A 9,831-nucleotide genomic window follows, 5' to 3' on the forward strand; every position below is an offset into this window, starting at 1 on the left:
TTATTAAATACCACATGAAAAATTCCTTTTGCACACACATTCTTTACACATGTCTTGTGTGTAAACTTTTTTTTTTCATTTTGCTCTGTTGTTAGAGTCTGTTAATAACAATTTATTTCCACATGACTAAGTAACTTCCTTTATATCTTGGGCAAATATAGAGTGGCAAGTTTTTTGAGGTAGCAATTTTATTCCCAAGCCCCATTTTCCCTTTACTACACTGTTCTTCAACTCCTAGAGACTTTCCCTCTCTATCCTTTCTTCATGAGACTTCACTTCTGGGCTCTAAACCATTAATCCCAAACCTACCCCTCCAGGGGCCTAGTGGTGCTGATTTGATTTATCCTGGCTTCTTTGACATTCCACATTATTTATTTGCGTTGAACATCTTGGTACTGAACATCTCCAGTGAGGGAGAATGCCCTTGTATAGTGGATTATCCTTCCAAGCTAGGCATTTCCTGTACTATGATGGTTTTTAGGTTTGATGGATGTTTGTTTCAATATGGAAGAGAGGCGAAAACTGCTTTAGGAAGATTTTAAGGGTTTGAAGATTCTGCTTTGGGTTACAGAAAAGTTTAGCAGCTTGAAAAATAGGTGGTTACCTTAGAAAACTAACTGAGACTAAGCAAGAGGACATAGAGAAGATATTTTGATCAGGTTCATTTAATGCACTTGTATCTATAGAGAAAGCCTCTGGTAGGCCCAACGGGGAGCTATTTTTCTATTAGTCCCTGCCATGGGAGAAGAACTAAGAAGTGTCAGCAGAAACCTCCCATCTGTTTAGGGAGCAGAGAGCAACAAGCCACTGTATGCAAACAAGTGCAGACTCAAATATTCTAGTCCGTTGCCATTAAGTGTAATCCTGGGACCAGCAGCACCAAGCCTCACTCTGGAGCTGCTGAGTTGGAGTCTTCATTTTAACGAAAGGTAGATAGTTTATGTGCACATTTGGTGTGTGAGAAGCACTGGCCAAAGGTGTGGATCTCAGTCTTTTAAATCACAGACTCATTTAAAAATCTCCTGTGACTTATGAACACTTATGAAAACATGAAGGGAGAATTACACAAACTCTTTTGCATTCAATTTCAGGGTTCCCCCGAATGCTAATCTGTTACTGATGTGGAAGTCCTAAGTAAAACCTCCAGTCATAGTGTCAGAGGGGCTGCTGAGTGTCAACCAGAAGAGTTAGGGGAGGATTCTTTGAGGAGGCAGAGCTTAAGTAAGTTTTGAAACATGACAGAGACTGACCAGGGAGAGGAGTCAATAAGGACATTTCAGGTGGGAGAAATGCCTGGGTAAATCGGTCCAGAAGAGAAAAACAACAGACACGCATTTCTACACAGAGTAAGGGGAAGCTCAGTGAGGAGACTGTAGTTTGACAGCAGGGTTTCCTTGCAATTCATTTTCACTGTCTGGACCTCCAAGAAAATGAAACTGGACTGTGGGTTCAGTGGCCCTTCCACTTGTGGGGGGCAACTAGGAACCCTCTGACATGTGGTTCTGTTAATATGTAAGACCTCATTTCCAATGCTTGGTTCTCCCTCTTGGTGGACGTTGGCCACATGGCCCCCAGGCTTTTCCAGGAACTCCACCATGCCTGGGGCACTCCATCTGCCTGGGTACTTCTTCCTCAGGTAACCGAAAGGGTCCTTTAAAGTCTTTATTCAAATGAGACTTCAGCAGAGACTCTGTCCCTCTAGAATAGCAGCCTCACCCACCTTCCCTTTCCTTGCTCAAACCAGGAAGAATTTCATTACTTGACATTACATTATATTTATTTATAGATTCATTTACAGCCTTTTTTCTCTAATGTATTCTCTTTGTTTGCTATTGTAGCTTACATACCTAAAATGGGGCCTGGCACATAGTTCAGTTCAGTTCAGTCGCTCAGTTGTGTCCGACTCTTTGCGACCCCATGAATTGCAGCAAGCCACGCCTCACTGTCTATCACCCAACTCCTAGAGTTCACCCAAATTCATGTCCATCGAGTCAGTGATGCCATCCAGCCATCTCATACTCTGTCATCCCCTTCTCCTCCTGCCCCCAATCCCTCCCAGCATCAGGGTCTTTTCCAGTCAGTCACCTCTTCGCATGAGGTGGCCAAAGTATTGGAGTTTCAGCTTCAACATCAGTCCTTCCAGTGAACACCCAGGACTGATCTCCTTCAGAATGGACTGGTTGGATCTCCTGGCAGTCCAAGGGACTCTCAAGAGTCTTCTCCAACACCACAGTTCAAAAGCATCAATTCTTCGGCATTCAGCTTTCTTCACAGTCCAACTCTCACATCCATACATGACTACTGGAAAAACCATAGCCTTGACTAGACGGCCTTTGGTTGGCAAAGTAATGTCTCTGCTTTTCAACATGCTATCTAGGTTGGTCATAACTTTCCTTCCAAGGTTTAAGCATCTTTTCATTTCATGGCTTAATCACCATCAGCAGTGATTTTGGAGCCCAGAAAAATAAAGTCTGACACTGTTTCCACTGTTTTCCCATCTATTTGCCATGAAGTGATGGGACCAGATGCCATGATCTTCATTTTCTGAATGTTGAGCTTGAAGCCAACTTTCTCACTCTCCTCTTTCACTTTCATCAAGACGCTTTTGAGTTCCTCTTCACTTTCTGCCATAAGGGTGGTGTCATCTGCATATCTGAGGTTATTGATATTTCTCCTGGTGATCTTGATTCCAGCTTGTGCTTCTTCCAGTCCAGCGTTTCTCATGATGTACTCTGCATAGAAGTTAAATAAGCAGGGTGACAATATACAGCCTTGACATAGTCCTTTTCCTATTTGGAACCAGTCTATTGTTCCATGTCCAGTTCTAACTGTTGCTTCCTTACCTGCATATAGGTTTCTCAAGAGGCAGATCAGGTGGTCTGGTATTCCCATCTCATTCAGGATTTTCCACAGTTTATTGTGGTCCACACAGTCAAAGGCTTTGGTATAGTCAATAAAGCAGAAATAGATGTTTTTCTGGAACTCTCTTGCTTTTTCCATGATCCAGCGGATGTTGGCAATTTGATCTCTGGGTACTCAATAAATATATATTGAATAAGTGACCCCTTGACTACAACCAGTGAAGAATGTAACAGCCGTGTTCACAAACTCCATAGCTCCACAAATAATAATGTCTGAAACATTCCTGAAATATACCACACATATGCTGAGACTGGTTTCAACTACTTTTCTTTAGTCTAGCTGAACAAGAAATACTAAACACATGGAACATTTTAAGTCCTGAAATTCAAACATTTAAAAGCAAGGCTTACAAAAAATGTCTTTATAGTCCATGTATAATGCATAACTATTTCTCTTGTAGCAAAGCTGAAACATGCTGGTGTGTACTCAGCTGGGGTTTCCCTCCAAAATGCCGCATTCAGACTGAATTCATATGTACTGTATGTTCTCGATTATCCCAAGTTTGATTTAAGGAAAAATGTAAGAGAAACTGAAAGTTTAGAACATTTTGAACAAGTATGTCCTTATACTTGGAGGATTCCTCTCCTTGCTACCCAAATAGAATTGCACCAGTCCTGGAAATAAAGTTAATCTGTGCTAATGAATTTGACTGAACAGCTGCCAAAAATTAAGGAATTTTCTAACCAGTGATTTCCCTGTAAATAAAGAACGTCAGGTCACATCTTGGTTAGGAGATTTCAGTTTCACCTAATCAAATGCAGCAGGAAATGGTATATATGAGACAGTGTGAGCATGCAGACTACAGTCCTAGCATACAGCTCTGAGCAGGTTAGACAGTGAACCACCAAATCCTAGGACTCTTGGCATTTGAATTAGCTTTTGAACTCAGGCAGCACCAATTTTATCTTTGGATAAGACCTTCAAATATAGATGCATACTCGGTTTTGATTGTTGATTGGAAACCAGTGACTAATAAATAGCATTACCTAACGCTGCAGATGGTGATTAAGCCATGGCATTAAAAGATGCTTACTCCTTGGAAGGAAAGTTATGACCAACCTAGACAGCATATTAAAAAGCAGAGATATTACTTTGCCAACAAAAGGCCGTCTAGTCAAGGCTATGGTTTTCCCAGTAGTCATGTATGGATGTGAGAGTTGGACTGTGAGGAAAGCTGAGTGCCAAAGAATTGATGCTTTTGAACTGTGGTGTTGGAGAAGACTCTTGAGAGTCCCTTGGACTGCAAGGAGATCCAATCCGTCCATCCTAAAGGAAATCAATACTGAAAATTCATTGGAAGGACTGATGCTGAAGCTGAACCTCTAATGCTCTGGCTACCTCACGTGAAGAGTTGACTCACTGGAAAGAACCTGATGCTGGGAAGGATTGGGGGCAGGAGGAGAAGGGGACGACCGAGGATGAGATGGCTGGATGGCATCACCGACTCGATGCACATGAATTTGGGTGAACTCTGAGAGCTGGTGATGGACAGGGAGGCCTGGCATGCTGCGATTCATGGGGTTGCAAAGAGTTGGACATGACTGAGTGACTGAACTGAACTGAACTGAATACTTAAATGGTCTTCCAGCCTTCAAAAAAGAATAAGAAAAACACTTTGACATTCATCTCTTTTCTTTCTCATCTTAGGTTGTTTGTCCATGTTGGGTAGGTGAGGCCCTTAGGACTGATTTACGCTTTGTCTCTTTCCAGAAGACATTCAAGGCAACTTAAAAGGCTTCTGTGTGTGATGAGGAGTCATTCCTATTATGTTCTTTGTGATAGATTCTTTCTCTGAATAGCTGTATGTCTCCCTCCCTAGATTCTGTCAAATCTTTGCTTAAATCTTAGCTCCCCAGAGGCCTTCAACATGTCCTATATATATATCGGCCTTCCATCTCCAAACATTCTGCATCTGCAGATTCAACTAACTATGGATTGAAAATATTCTGCTTCCCTGCATGCATGTGTGCTAAATCACTTCAGTCATGTCCGACTCTTTGTGACCCTAAGGACTGGTAGCCCATCAGGCTCCTCTGTCCATGGGATTCTCCAGGCAAGAATACTGGAGTGGGTTGCCGTGCCCTCCTCTAGGGGACCTTTCTGACCCAAGGATCAAACCTGTGTCTCCTGAATTGCAGGGGGATTCTTTACCACTGAGCCACCAGGGAAGTCCATTCTACTGTCCTAGAGAGTTCCAATAAGTGAAACTTTAATTTTTCATAAACTGACAACTATTTACATAGCATTTATGTTTTCTTAGGTATTACCAGTAATCTATAGATGATTTAAAGCATACAGGAGGATGTGTATTGGTTATATACAAATAATATGCCACTTTATATAAAGAACTTGAGCATCCTGTGATTTGGGGATATTCAGGGAGAACTGAAACTAATACCTAGGATTGACTGTATAAAATATCACTAATGGCCCTTTCTCTTTACCCCTCTTGACTCATAGCACTTACCATTCAACATATTGTATATTTCTTGATTATCCCTTCTACCCAACCTCACTAGAATATAAGCTCCATGAGGGTGAAAACTTTGCTTGTTTTATTCACTGCTGCACCCCAACGATTTGATCAGTGTTTGCCACATAATAGGGACTTAATAAATATTTGTTGACTGAATAAATGCATACCTTCTCAAAACTTAGTACAAATACCTGGCACATGATAAGTATTTGTTGAATAAAACAATGCTTTATTGAATGAACTAGAGAAAGGTGTGTGATTCATTCAAGGTCATGCAGACAGTGATAACTTGGCTTGTATAGATTTCAGGGAGGCCTGGCGTGCTACAGACCATGGGATTGCAAAGAGTTGGATACAACTTAGCAACTGAACAACAACAACATAGATTTCAATCCCTGCTAGTTCTTTCTCTGGTGTCTCTTCATTTGAATACCGGGTAGCTCATCCAAACTGTTGTATTGTCAGAGTTTCTTTTTCCATCCAATTTGGTACCTGCCAAATGAATATTGTATGGCTATGATAATGATTATAAAGTGAATAGAAAGTAACATTTTGTGTGTTAATGTTTCTGGCTAGTAAGAAAATGAAAAAAGAGCGAGGAAGAGAGAGGTCTTCAATGATGCCTCCATTTCTCCTGCTTCCCTACATACAGTCAGGAACTTATGTGGGAGGACAGGTACCCATATACCTCTCCCCAGCACAGGCACTAAACATACTCCTGCCCTCCAGGGACTTGACGTCCTCACCGTCCCTGTCTTTCTTCTATCACCTTCCTTATTTTACAGTGTCACAAGTCCTGTGCATAAAGGCAGACCAACTTCTAGAGTTTTATTGCAGGTCACTGAATTTGGACTCCCACACAGAAAACCAGGAAATCTGCCGTGGGGGACACCCAGGACTCTCCTTGCTTACTTCACAGAGGACATTCCATCAGGACATTTGAAAACCACAGCTGACAATAACCTCTTTTAGGACCCCGAGGTCACTGAGGCTCAAGCTCAGGGCCGTTTGCCACGCCTCACTCTGCTGATGGACTGGACTCGTTAGCACATCTCTCCCACCTGCTGTGGTGGATGCTCTGAAGCCCAGTCATTAGAGTTTGTCCTCAACCCTCTACAAACATTGTTCCTTGAAGAGGATGATAATAGATAGATGCAGCCTTGAGAGTGCTTTGAGCTGCCTGACTGCCGACTGAACTGGAGCAGGAGGAAAGGAGAGCCTTTTCACACATTCGACAGGAGTTTATCGGGGGTCCAGCCTGTGCCAAGGAACTGGGCCAATAACGCTGGCGCTGCTCTCAGGCTGACCTATATTTCCTTCATCTTTCCAAACCTGCCTGAGTGAACATGAAAACTGTTATAAAGGCCTTCACTTTAACCTTCCTGGGACATCTAGATGCCCTTGACTGGGGTCCAGTCATTTGTCTGGCAGAAGTACATGTTATGCAAATTAGGCACCCACGTGAGAGTCAACACATGGTGCCCCTATGCTTTGTAGCTAATCCCAGAAATGCTGAGAGACTTACGCAAGCGAACACTGGATGCTGAGCTTTCTCAAAGGTAGCCGTCACCTTTGTGGTGATGGTTTAGTCACTAAGCTGTGTCCAGCTCTCCCGGTCCCATGGACTTACCCTGCCAGGCTCCTCTGTCCATGGGATTTCCCAGGCAAGAATACTGGAGTGGGTGCCATTTCTTTCTCCAGGGGATCTGCCCTACCCAGGGGTTGAACCTGGGTCTCCTGCATTGGCAGGCAGATTCTTTACCCCTGAGCCACCAGGGAAGCCCAATCTCTGTTCCTAGAGTGGTCTAAGCCTTCCTTTTTGGTTTGTAAAGTCCTAGTTTAAATTGTTTCTAATTGTGAACCTGTCTAGAAAGCAAAGATGAGAGTTGTGAGCGTCGTTTCATTATGTTGTAACTCTCAGGACCTGCTGCATAAGACTGCTTGTTAGGGAATATGACCTTACATGCAACATACATACAAGTTATGCAACTTGTTTGTGTTGAACACAAGAGTGTAGGTCTCTGTGACAGGTACAAAGAAGAATATGCCCCCTACACTCATTACCCTCCAGGGTTCTTGGCTTCCTTAATCAATAGAAATTGATCAGAGGCCACACAAGAAATTCAGGCAAGGCTTTATTGGGGTGAGAACAAACAGTGGGTTCCCTTGTTTGCTTGCTTCTCTTGGAGGCGGGGGAGGTGGGAAGTTGTTCCTATGTTGGGGGAGGGCAGTAGCTCGTTCAGGAGTCCTGCCAGAAGGTGGCCTAGGTGGTTTACCCACCTCTTAGGTGGTGGTGTGTGTAGGGGGCATGTGCTTTGGGTTCTTCAGAAGCGGCAGTTGGGTGTTTTGGTCTCTTTGTATCTTTTGTCCAAAATTTGCTGCAACTGCACGGTTATTTTTGGTCCCATAAAGTTTCTTTGTATTTTGTCGCTTCAGGTGCTGCGGGCATATTTTGCCTCTAGGTGCAAAGCATTGCAGCACTGCAACAAAGGGTCCTCCGCCCCAGCCCTGGCTCACAATTTAGTTTAAAATTTTGTAGAGGTGATAAAGCAAGTACAAAAGTAACTATAATACAAGACAATATATGATAAATGTCATCAACTCTATGATATTTTCCAAACGCCAAATAGGCTTGTGGAAAATTCTGAAAGAGATGGGAATACCAGACCACCTGACCTGCCTCTTGAGAAACCTATATGCAGGTGAGGAAGCAACAGTTAGAACTGGACATGGAACAACAGACTGGTTCCAAATAGGAAAAGGAGTACCTCAAGGCTGTATATTGTCACCCTGCTTATTTAACTTATATGCAGAGTACATCCGGAGAAGGCGATGGTATCCCACTCCAGTACTCTTGCCTGGAAAATCCCATGGATGGAGGAGCCTGGTAGGTTGCAGTCCATGGAGTCGCTAAGAGTCGGACACGACTGAGTGACTTCACTTTCACTTTTCACTTTCATGCATTGGAGAAGGAAATGGCAACCCACTCCAGTGTTCTTGCCTGGAGAATCCTGGGGATGGGGGAGCCTGGGGGGCTGCCGTCTATGGGGTCACACAGAGTCAGACATGGCTGAAGCAACTTAGCAGCTTAGCAGCAGAGTACATCATGAGAAACACTGGGCTGGAAGAAGCGCAGATGGAATCAAGATTGCCAGGAGAAATATCAATAACCTCAGATATGCAGATGACACCACCCTTATGGCAGAAAGTGAAGAGGAACTCAAAAGCCTCTTGATGAAAGTGAAAGAGGAGAGTGAAAAAGTTGGCTTAAAGTTCAGCATTCAAAAAACAAAGATCATGGCATCTGGTCCCATCATTTCATGGGAAATAGACGGGGAAACAGTGGAAACAGTGTCAGACTTTATTTTTCTGGGCTCCAAAATCACTGCAGATGGTGACTGCAGCCATGAAATTAAAAGACACTTAATCCTTGGAAGGAAAGTTATGACCAACCTAGATAGCGTATTAAAAAGTAAAGATACTACTTTGCCAACAAAGGTCCATCTAGTCAAGGCTATGGTTTTTCCAGGAGTCATGTATGGATGTGAGAGTTGGACTGTGAAGAAAGCTGAGTGCCAAAGAATTGATGCTTTTGAACTGTGGTGTTGGAGAAGACTCTTGAGAGTCCCTTGGACTGCAAGGAGATCCAATCAGTCCATCCTAAAGGAAATCAATACTGAAAATTCATTGGAAGGACTGATGCTGAAGCTGAAACTCCAATACTTTGGCCACCGCATGTGAAGAGTTGACTCATTGGAAAAGATTCTGATGTTGGGAGGGATTAGGGGCAGGAGGAAAAGGGGACGACAGAGGATGAGATGGCTGGATGGCATCACTGACTCAATGCACATGAGTTTGGGTGAGCTACGGGAGTTGGTGATGGACAGGGAGGCCTGGCGTGCTGTGATTCATGGGTTTGCAAAGAGTCAGACACGACTGAGCAACTGAACTGAACTGAACTGATTTTGCTATGTTATCCAACAATGTGATAATATGTATTTAAACTGAGATCATCTGGATTATCTGGGTGAACAGTCAGTAATACTGCTATTTCACTCTATGTTAGTGGTTTTAAAGTTCTTTCCTTTTTAAATAGAATTGTAAGAAGGACCTTGGCATATGTCATAGGCAAAAGTGTACTTGTTCTGGTTGAGCTACAGTGAGCAGTCCCTCCCCTCTCAGTCCTCTACCGTTTCACTAAAGAGTTACTTGAAACTCCCTCCTGGCTCTTACGGGCTCCAAGAAACACAGTGGAAACTATGGAGAGACGGAAACTATGGAGAGACGGAAACTATGGAGAGATGATGAGTAAGAAGTAAGAGACTGCTTCCGGTTGGACTGATCAGGTGGCCTGCTGGAGGCGGCAGCATTTGAAGTCGGTCTACGTACAAAGTGATCATTAGACTTTGCATTGTATAGTACTGGGTCATGTG

Source organism: Capra hircus, chromosome 11, assembly GCF_001704415.2.
Source record: "Capra hircus breed San Clemente chromosome 11, ASM170441v1, whole genome shotgun sequence".
In the NCBI taxonomy this organism is placed as follows: Eukaryota; Metazoa; Chordata; class Mammalia; order Artiodactyla; family Bovidae; genus Capra; species Capra hircus.